The 11246-nt window shown below is 44.6% G+C and overlaps 1 long non-coding RNA gene across 1 annotated transcript in view; it reads right to left on the minus strand.

The window, feature by feature from the left end:
- Nucleotides 1-123, minus strand: part of LOC116563012 — a 1823-nt gene extending 1700 nt beyond the window's left edge. The window contains exon 1 of the long non-coding RNA XR_004274163.1: nucleotides 72-123. This is a non-coding gene — a long non-coding RNA (uncharacterized LOC116563012). The remainder of the gene's footprint in view (nucleotides 1-71) is intronic.
- Nucleotides 124-11246: the final 11123 nt, after the last annotated feature.

Consider the following 11246-nt stretch of genomic DNA (forward strand, 5'->3'; position numbering starts at 1 on the left):
AAAAATACACACACACACACACACACACACACACACACACACACACATTAGCCAGGCATGGTGGCACACACCTGTAGTCCCAGCTACTTGAGAGGCTGAGGAACGAGAATTGCTTGAACCTGACAGGTGGAGGCTGCAGTGAGCTGAGATCAGGCCACTGCACTCCAACCTGGGTGACAGAACAAGACTCTCTCTCTCAAAAAAAAAATATATATATATATAGAGAGAGATAGATAGATATATAGATATATGTGTGTGTGTGTGTGTGTGTGTATATATATATATATATATATATAGAGAGAGAGAGAGAGAGAGAGAGAGAGAGTAACGTAGTAGTATACCCCCCACCACAATGATGATATACAGTATTTCCATTACTATAAAGAGTTCCCTTGTTCTCTATAGCCAATCGTCTCCCCAACTCATGGCCACCACTGATCTGCTTTAGAAATTTCACTATAGTTTTGTCTTCTCTAGAGTTTCACATAAATGGAGTCATAGAATCTTATCTTTTAAATTATTTTATTTAAACACTACAATGTATGGTCACAATTAGGTTGAACTGAATGTGTCACAAGGCATTTGTCCCCTCTCACCACCCTATCCACCTTGGCAAAATGCACAGGCTCTTTAGTGAATATCCTATTTTAAAGCAAAATTGGCTGGTGGGAAGCTGCATATTCCTAATATCAAATAAAAATTGCATAAGAGACACGGTGTATCCTGTGCAGTCCCAGAAGACAGAGCAAAGACTGCAAGGCCGTAGCACTGAAGGCCAGCTGCAGTTAATGGAAAGGAGGGTTCTCCAAAAGCTGGAGTTTATCACCCCCTAGAATGTGCCGCACCCACAGTAAGTCAGTTCCTTGTCCATAGTGGGCATACAGAAAGGTGAGATGTCTAACTATCAAGGTGTCAGAGAAGGGACCTAGGCGGGACACTCGACTCAATGGTTTCTGATGTCTATTCCAAATCTAATATCACATTGTAGTTAATTGAACTCTAAAGCAAATCACAATTTTTTTTTTTTTTTTGAGAGTGTCTTGCTGTGTTGCCTAGGCAGGAGTGCAGTGTGGCAATCTCAGCTCACTGCAACCTCCACTTCTGGGTTCAAGTGATTCATCCCTCTCAGCCTCTTGGGTAGCCAGAATTACAGGCAACTGCCACCACACCTGGTTAATGTTTTGTATTTTGAATAGAGACCGGGTTTCACCATGTTGGCCAGGCTGGTCTTGAACTCCTGACCTCAAGTGACCTGCCCACCTCAGCCTCCCAAAAGTGCTGACATTATAGGCGTGAGCCACTGCACCCAGCCACAAATCACAAATATTTTTTACCTCAAGTAGAATAAAGCAAAAAACTATATTGGTCAAAGCATATACTTTGCAGCAACACTACAACAGAAAGGGGTATAACTGGAGATGACAGAAGCTATGAAAAGGCAGCAAAAACACGTGAAACCCAACTAGAACAACCAGAAGATAATGAACCTAATTTTTTTTTCTCATCAATTTTATAAACAGCTTCTAGGCTCTGAAATTAAACAGGACATAGAATAGATGTTTTTTCTTAATTTTTTAAAATATCATCCTCAGACTCAGCAGATAAAAGAGATGTTTCTTGAGGCAACTTCTCAGTGTTCACTAGACTCTAACCTCCTCTCTCCAGTTAACTCAGTAGGTCTGGCGAACCCCATCCACTTCAATATAATTCAGGCAACAGTAGCTGGACCTGGAATGTACTCAGTGAGGCATTGCACAGAGTAGGGCATAAAGGAGCTACAGTACCTGCCTTTGAAGTAAAATAAGCATGTGTACAACCTCAGCCCAAAACCACGGTAGACGGCTGTCATGGAGGAAAGGCGCAAACTCTCACAAGGGTAGAAGAGAGGCCACGATGGCCAGAGGACTTAACGCTTAAAGGAGAATGTGCTGCTGGACCCTAAAGAACAGTCTGGGTTGGGTACAGTGGTTCGAGTCTGTAATTCTAGCACTTGGGGAGCCCAAGGCAAGAGGATCACTTGAGCCCAGGAGTTTGAGACCAGCTGGGGCAACACAGTGAGATCCTGTCTCTACAAAAATAAAAAAATTAGTGCCCCATGTGGTGGTGTGTGCCTGTAGTCTCAGCTACTTGGGAGGCTGAGGTGGCAGGATTGCTTAAGCCCAGGAATTCAAGGCTCAGTGACCAATAATTGCACCAGTGAACTCCAGCCTGGGAAACAGAGCAAGAAACTATCTCTAAACAAAAAGAACAGGCTGATGGTCCATAATGAGATGCAACGGCATGGCTTACTTTGGAGAATTTTCTAAAAGCCAGATCATTTGTTTGTCTTTTTTAAAAAAAAATCTGTCTTAAGAATAATAAATGTACTAACTAGAGATTACCAGGAAATGTTGGCTTTCACCCATTTTCTTCCAGGGACACTAGGATTTACTGAAAATAACACAAGAACAAAATGAGGCTGGGTGTGGTGGCTCACGCCTATAATCCCAATACTTTGGGAGGCTGAAGCGGGTGGATCACCTGAGATCAGGAGTTCGAGACCAGCTTGGACAACATGGTGAAACCCCATCTCTACTGAAAATACAAAAATTAACTGGGTGTAGTGGCAGATGCCTGTAATCCCAGCTACTTGTGAGGTTGAAGCAGGAGAATCGCTTGAACTCAGAAGACAGAGGTTACAGTGAGACGTGATTGTGCCACTGCACTCCAGCCTGGGCAATGGAGTGAGAGTCTGTCTCAAAAACAAAAACAAAACAAAACAAACAAACAAACAAAATAAACAGAACAAAATGAACTGGGACTCCAAATAAATGGGTTCTATTTCTAAGACTATGAAACTTTAGTTAGCCAGGCCTTGGTTCCATCATCTGAAAAATAAGAGAGATTATACTAAATCAGTGGTTTTCACTTGTGCTTCAGGGAACCTCAAGAGTATGGAGAAGCAGGGTGATGACCCCAGACCCACTAGGCTCACAGTGGCTCAATTTCTGAGTCTTAATTGGGCTTCTAAGTAAGGCTTCATTTTGAATAAAGAATTTTTCTACTTTAAAAAGTTAAAATAGGCTGGATGTAGTAGCTCATGCTTATAATCCCAACACTTTGAGAGGCTGAGGCAGGGGGATTGCATGAACCCAGGAGTTTGAGACCAGTCTGGGCAATATAGCCAGATCCCATCTCTGAAAAAAGAAAAGAAAAGAGAGAGAGAGAAAAAAGAAAGAAGAAGAAAGGAAGAAAGAAAGAAAGAAAGAAAGAAAGAAAGAGAAAGAAAGAGAAAGAAGAAAAAGGAAAGAAAGAAAGAAAAAGGAAGAAAGAAAGAAAGAAAGAAAAAGAAAGAAAGAAAGAAAAAAAAAAGAAAGAAAGAAAGAAGAAAAGAAAAGAAAAGAAAGAAGGAAGGAAGGAAAGAAAGAAAGAACATAGGGTTCGTGTGTGGCCAAGTGCAGTGGCTCATGCCTATAATCCCAGCACACTCTGGGACGCCAAGGCAGGTGGATCACCTGAGCCCAAGAGTTCAAGACCAGACTGGCTAACACGGTAAAATTCCGTCTCTACTAAAAAATACAAATGTTAGCTGGGTGTTGTGGCGAATGCCTGTAATCCCAGCTACTCGGGAGGCTGAGGCTGGAGAATCATTTGAACCTGTGAGGTGGAGGTTGCAGTGAGCCAAGATTGTGCCACTTAACTCCAGCCTGAGCGATAGAGCAAGAGTCTGTCTCAAAAAACAAAAACAAAAACATACAGTATGCTAAATACGTTGGTGGCACTGTCTTGCATCCAGAGTCTGGAACAAAGTATTGATCTCCTCAAAGCACAAGTTCAGAACATTTCATGATTTTGTGTATTTATTGTTACTTCTTATGACATTATCATACAACAATTTGTTTTCTCTACCATTTTTTAAAAACCCTCAATATGGCCGGGTGTGGTGGCTCACTCCTGTAAACCAAGCACTTTGGAGGCCACGGTGGGCGGATCACCTGAGGTCAGGAGTTCAAGACCAGCCCGACCAACATGGTGAAAACCGTCTTTAAAAAACAAAACAAAACAAAAAAACCCTCAATATTTTCTTTTCCTTTTCAGTGTCACTCTTTTTTTAATGTTACTTTTTTCTTTTCTTCTCTATTTTCCCATTCACTTGCCTTTCTTTTTAGATATATGTGTGTAAAAGGCCAGGTGTGGTGGCGCATGCCTGTAATTCCAGCAGTTTGGGAGGCTGAGGTGGGCGGATCCCTTGAGGCTGGCAGTTCGAGACCAGCCTGGCCAACATGGTGAAACCCTTTCTCTACTAAAAATACAAAAAATTAATTGGGCGTGATGGTGCACACCTGCAATCCTAGCTACTCAGGAAGACTGAGGCACAAGAACCCAGGAGGCAGAGGTTAGAGTAAGCCAAGATCATGCCTCTGCACTCCAGCCTGGAGGACAGAGCGAGACCGTGGCAATTCCTCAAGGATCTAAAGGAAACAGAAATATCATTTCACCCAGCATGGGTATAAACCTAGTAATTATGCCCATTACTAGGTTTATACTCAAAAGATTATAAATCATTCTATTAGAAAAACACATGCACATGTATGTTTATTCACACTGTTCACAATAGCAAAGACTTGGAACCAACCCAAATGCCCATCAATGACAGACTGGATAAAGAAAATGTGACACATATACACCATGGAATACTATGCAGCCATAAAAAAGGATGAGTTCACGTCCTTTGCAGGGACATGGATGAAGCTGGAAACCATCATTCTCAGCAAACTGACACAAGAACAGAAAACCAAACACCCCGTGTTCTCACTCATAAGTGGGTATTGAACAATCAGAACACATGGACACAGGGAGGGGAACATCATACAATCAGGCCTATTGGCAGGTGGGGGCCTAGGGGAGGGACAGCAGGGGGAGGGATGCGTTAGGAGAAATACGTAATGTAGATGACGGGGTGATGGATGCAGCAAACCACCATGGCACGTGCATACCTATGTAATAAACCTGCACGTTCTATACGTGTACTCCAGAACTTAAAGTATAATAATAATAAAAAAGATATGTGTGTAGAACAGAGTTAACATAGATATGTGTGTAGAAAAGAATTAACTTACCATACTGGAGACTGTTATCCTTAGAAAGTCCTGCTGGTAAGGATGGCCCTGGGCTGATATCTGGTAACTTAAGATTTTGGAAGGGTTTCCACCATTCTCTAAGTGACAACAGTGACTCACTGTGCTAAACTGTTTGTACAAACAATGCAGTTTATTCTGAACATCTGCGTTCCTTCTGGGAGTCTGGAATTTTTAGCATGTGCTGGGTAGAGGTGCCTACCTGACAGATCAGATAAAAACCTTGGGAACCCCAGGCTCAGACAAATTTCTCTGGAAGGCAACATTTCACAGATGCTGTCACAGTTTGTTGCTGGAGGAATTAAGCGTGTCCTTACGTGTCTCCACCAGGAGAAAACTGGAAGTTTGCACCTGGTTTCCTCCCGACTTTGGCCCATGCAGCTTTTCTGTTTCCTGATTTTGCTTGGTATCCTTTGACTGTCATAAATCATGCTGTGAGTTCGATGACATGCTGAGTCCTGGGAATCCTCCTAGTGAGCCACTGAACCTGGGGTGGTCCTGGGGACCCCTGGCACAGAGCATCATAAGTAGACCTCACTAGAAGGACCTTGGCTCTGAAATATGGTGAAAGTGCCGTTTGAGAAAAGGAAGGATGAAAGAGCAGAAAATCTGTGGGTATGAACAATGTGAAACGCCAGCTGAACTACTGGCCGTTCCAAGAGGTAAAGGTTACCGGTAACATTTGAAAATGATCGCTTCAATCCCAGAAAGAACTGGCTTGCTGGACACCCTGGCTGCTTTTGGCAGTGCTGGCTAATGCAAAGGGAACAAAGCTCAGCCTGCTCGATGTCTTTGATTTTGTTCTATCCTCCAGGTGGGAGGAGAAAGGGCCCCAGCCATCCCAAAAGGTGAGCTTTGGACCAAAGATGTTAAAAATTTACATCACTCTCTTCTTCAGGTGGGAGGAAAAACAATCAGTTCCCAGGAGCAGCACTTAGATACAGCAGAGCAGAAGCAGATAGGGTTGAGGGGGTTGCAGCCATTTCAATACACCTTTCCCTTCTTGCATGCCAGCCAGAGCTCCTGGCAGCTGTAAACGCTGAATTTACTGCTAAGGGTTTGAGTAAATATGCAATGAGAAAAAAGTTTATTGCTTTTAATGGCTTTGTATTTGTGGCTATTGCATCTGATTGTATGGGTGAAAAGTGTTATAGGCTTTGTAATTTCATAAACACTAGCATGACCATCCCAATTGGGAAAAGCTGCAAAAGGAATTATATATTGATGGGACACTGTTGGTTTTTGCCACTGGTGAGCAAATTAAATCTATTTATTTTTTTATTGAGACGGAGCCTCGCTCTCTTGCCTAGGCTGGAGTGCAGTGGCACGATTTTGGCTCACTACAACCTCCGCCTCCCTGGTTCAAGCGATTCTCCTGCCTCAGCCTCCTGAGTAGCTGGGATTACAGGCACGTGCCACCACACTCAGTTAATTTTTGTATTTTTAGTAGAGATGGGGATTCACCTTGTTGGTCAGGCTGGTCTCGAACTCCTCACCTCGTGATCCATCTGCCTCGGCCTCCCAAAGTGCTGGGATTATAGGCGTGAGCCACTGTGCCCAGCTGCAAATTAAATTTAAACTCAAAAGAGTTTAAATTTATTAGAAATAGAGTAAGTCTTCATAGTGAGGATTTTTACTACCATGTTTGCCAATCAGAGCCTCTAGGAAAAGGCAATCAATATGAAAAGAGCCATTCACCAGATAAAAACACCTTTTGGGATTTTAAAAAGCAGGCTTTAATTGCTAATGAGCTCCTATAAATCATATCAGGTTGTGAAATCTGATCCTTACAGGCTGATAATTTTCCAGCCTGCTGTGGGTCAACTTGGACTATGAGAGTGGCATGGAGACAGAGGGTTTAGGAAAGCCTGGCATGCCACTGGGACTTGGAACACAGCCATTTGGCCCTCCCATGTCGCCTTTTTTGCAGTCAAATACCCTTGGGTTTTTTGGAATCTTGCTTTGTCTACCCCTAACTGCCTGGGCTCCAGGGAGCTGAAACCTGATGCCGTCTGCCATTGGCTAGTTCAGCCTCTGCTCTCGCTGTGCCGAGATGAAAGCAGGTACACGCTTGACTTTGACTCTGGGATTGCTATAGACACGGGACATCTCTTTGGGGTCCTAAACTATGAGAACCTTCTGGCTGAACAGTCTGGATCCCATACAAATGTCCACAGCAAAGGGCTTACACTATGATGGGACCATCTGAAATTAGGTGGCAGACAGGCCTCTGTATTTCTGATAGAGACCACTTGCAGTCTAACTTGAGATTACTGCTGAAAGCTGCAGGCAGGGGAGGGCACCTCACAGGGCCCATGGCCCCTTCCCTCACTCCTGACAGGTCGACCCTTGACCCCCTCTTGGAGATGCCTCACTGCTGCTGATTGTTGTGTATGCCTCTCTGTCCTGGGACACACACCTTAGTGAGGCGCTCTGGTTACTAACTGCAGCTGTGCCCAGCAGGTGAGTGATTTTTTCCAGGCTGCTCAGGATAAAAGGGATGGGAGGTTATATAAACCCATTTTGAAAATTTTTGAAAATTCAGGATTCCATCCTTGACCCGTTCCAGAACATGATGTACCTTTCTGGTTAAGTTATATAAAAATGCTTTTTGATGAGAATGCTTTTGTCCCTCTTGCATACAGCCCTTCCAGGTGAGAGGTCTGGATGACAGCAGGGGATGGTTTTTAAAATGTAAATTTACGATGGTTGAATGCGGCACACCCGATTTTGAAACAACAGAGAGATGACAGAAACCCTAGTACCCTGGGAGGTGCAGGCGAGCGGGAGGGCCTTAGTGTCCTTTTGTCTTTCAGACCTGCTTCCGGAAGCTTTCCTTTCTTTCTGAAGGGAAACCTCCCCGTGCTGTCTTTCCCAGGTCTGGGAGAGCTCTGAACTCTGACACGCTGAGCAGCAGGGGGTGCCCCGACACCTCCACTTCCTGCACAGAACACCCCCAGAGGTCCTGCACACTCAGGAGGCAGGCGAACTCGTGTCACAGACAAGCAAGCCGTTCGTAACTGACAGCCTCGGGCAGTCCCTGTGAAACCAAGGACTGAACTGAATTAATGGGATGAAGCTGGAAGCCCACGGTGGGATTCCTACGATGGGAGGTCACACTGGGGGCCTTGTCAACCTGTTCCGCTAATGTATGCAGCTTGGGGTGCTCCAGTAATTGTCAACTCTTTGTTTCCAGGGGTACAATATGTGCCCTCTGGGGCTGGACTTCCTGTGTGTGTATTCTCCTGTGACAGCACTGCCTTATTAGCCCTGGAAGAGATTCAGGTCAGCTTCAGCTTACTAGACATAGCTGCACCGTGCCTGAATTGCTGCCTTGGGTCAGGTAAAAAAGGTTCGTAAAAAGACTTTAAAGTTTACCTTTAAAGATCTTTATGGCTGATGGGATTTGTTTTAACTGGCTAAGTACAGGGCCCCTAAAAGGCATATAACTGACATGATCAGTACCACAGGTTGGTCTCATCCTGCTGATGGGTCGTAGTGATAATTTCACTATAAAGATGCCTTGTCCAGAAAAAAGTTGGCATAGTAGGTCTGAGACTGCCATTCTTAGAAAGATCTGCTTCTAAGTTTGGCTTTTTTTTTTTTTTTTTCAGTTTTGGAGCACATGGTGTGATCTTGGCTGACTGCAACCTCCACCTCCTAGGCTCAAGCAATCCTCCCACCTCTGCCTCCCGAGTAGCTGGGACTACAGGTTTGCACCACCACGTCCAGCTAATTTTTGTATTTTTTGTAGAGATGTATTTTTGCCATGTTGCCCAGGCTGGTCTTGAACTCCTGGACTTAAGAGATCCACTGGTCTTGGCCTCCCTAAATGCCAGGATTACAGGTATGAGTCACTTCACCCTGCCAAATTTGGCTTTTGATTGGCATTTGGGAACATAAATTTGGGGAGGGTTCTCACCATTCCCCATGCGATCAGAGTGGCTCACTGCACTAAACCATTTGTACAAACAATGTGGTTTTTGCTGAACACCTGTTTTCTTTCCGGAAATCCAGAATTTTTGTACATGGTAGGCAGAGGGGGCCTATGTGACCATCCCCCAGAAGAAACCTTGGGCACTGAGCCTCTGATCAGTTTCCCTGGTAGACAATATTTGACATGTGTTGTCACAATTTGTTGCTGGAGGAATTAAGCATGTCCTGTGTGACTTTACCAGGAGAAGACTTCTAAATGCTTGGGCCTGGTTTCCTCTCTTTGCCCCATCCCCTTCTCTCTTTATGGATTTTGCTTTGTACCTGTTCCCTGTAATAAGTCACAGCTGTGGTTGGGCACAGTAGTTCACACCTGTAATCCCAGCTCTTCGGGAGGCCAAGGCAGGTGGATCACCTGAAGTCAGGAGTTTGAGAACAGCCTAGCCAACATGGTGAAACCTCGTCTTTACTAAAAATACAAAAATTAGCCGGCATGGCAGCACACACCTGTAGTTCCAGCTACTTGGGAGGCTGAGGCAGGAGAATTGCTTGAACCTGGGAGGTGGAGGTTGTAGTGAGCCAACATCACAGCACTGCATTCTGAAAAAAAGAAAAAAGCCAAGCTCATGCGCAGGTTTTTCTAGGAACAGCAGTCTCAAGCCTGCTATGACAACTCTTTTCTGGACAAGGCATCTTTATAGCAAAATTATCACTAGGACCCATCACACACACACACACACACGCACACGCACGCGCGCACACACACACACACAGGCGAGACTCCATCTCACACCACACACACACACACACACACACACACACAAATCACAGCTGTGAGTACAACTGTATACTGAGTCTTGTGACATCTCCTAGTGAAGCAGTGAACCTGGGGGTGGCCTTGGAGATCCCAACATAGTATGAAGAAAAGGAAAAAAAGACACAAGAGATGCATAGGAAGAGAGAAGAAGGAAGAAGATAGTATAACACAGAAGGTGGAGGGAAGGGGACGAGAAGGGAATGGGAGTAAAAGTCAATACAGTGGGAGAGCTGAACTTGCTGCTTGTGGGCTGCCATGCTAATGTGAATTCAAGGACTCGCAAAATCACTCAGAAGACAATCCTTAGACATCCTGGCACAACACAGGTGCCCCAGCAAAATAGAATTCCCAACACTCCCAACTCTGCTAGGAAACATGTGCAAAAATCATCACAATCCTTTACAGATGTGCAAGACTTGAGAGCTTTTATCCATTTTATGGAACTTTGACACCACTCTGTGAGGCAGGCAGGACAGGGATTCACAGGGCATTTAAAGGCCTCCTGCTCCTAGAGGCCAAATTCATTGCCCATCTGTCTGTACTTCTTTGATAAAACTTCCTGTGATCTGTCCCGTGGGTTGGTTTACTACGCACATCTGCCTTTTCCACTAGACTTGATTTCCTTGAGGAGGCATGGTCTGACTTTTTTTGTTTTTTCTTGTCTTGTCTTTCTTTGGATGAGAGATAAGACAATCTTTTCTTTTCTTTCTTTCCTTTTTTTTTTTTTTTTTGAGATGGAGTTTCACTCGTCGCCTAGGCTGGAGTGCATTGGTGCCATCTCGGCTCACTGCAACTTCCGCCTCTTGGGCTCACGTGATTCTCATGCCTCAGCCTCCTGAGTAGCTGGGATTACAGTCATCTGCTACCATGCCCAGCTAATTTTTGTATTTTTAGTAGAGATGGGGTTTCACCATATTGGCCAGGCTGGTCTTGAACTCCTGACCTCAGGTGATCCACAAGCCTTGGCCTCCCAAAGTGCTGGGATTACAGGCATGAGCCATTGTGCCCGGCCAAGATAATCTTTTCTATTTTTTTTTTTTTTTTGAGACAAAGTCTTGCTCTGTTGCCCAGGCTGGGAGTGCAGTGGCACAATCTTAGCTCATTGCAACCTCCGCCTCCCAGTTCAAGCAATTCTCCTGTCTCAGCTTCCTGAGTAGCTGGGATTAACAGGAGCCCACCACCACACCCAGCTAGTTTTGTATTTTTAGTAGAGACGGGGTTTCACCATGTTGGCCAGGCTGGTCTCAAACTCCTGACCTCAAGTGATCCGCCTGCCTTGGCCTCTAAAAGTGCTAGGATTACAGGTGTGAGCCAACTCGCCAGCCAAGATCATTGTTTCTAGTGATAAATTCATTATGGGAAAATAATAAAAATAAAAC

The sequence above is a fragment of the Sapajus apella genome, unplaced genomic scaffold (genome assembly GCF_009761245.1).
Source record: "Sapajus apella isolate SASKATOON/1434 unplaced genomic scaffold, GSC_monkey_1.0 scaffold33, whole genome shotgun sequence".
Classification (NCBI taxonomy): domain Eukaryota; kingdom Metazoa; phylum Chordata; class Mammalia; order Primates; family Cebidae; genus Sapajus; species Sapajus apella.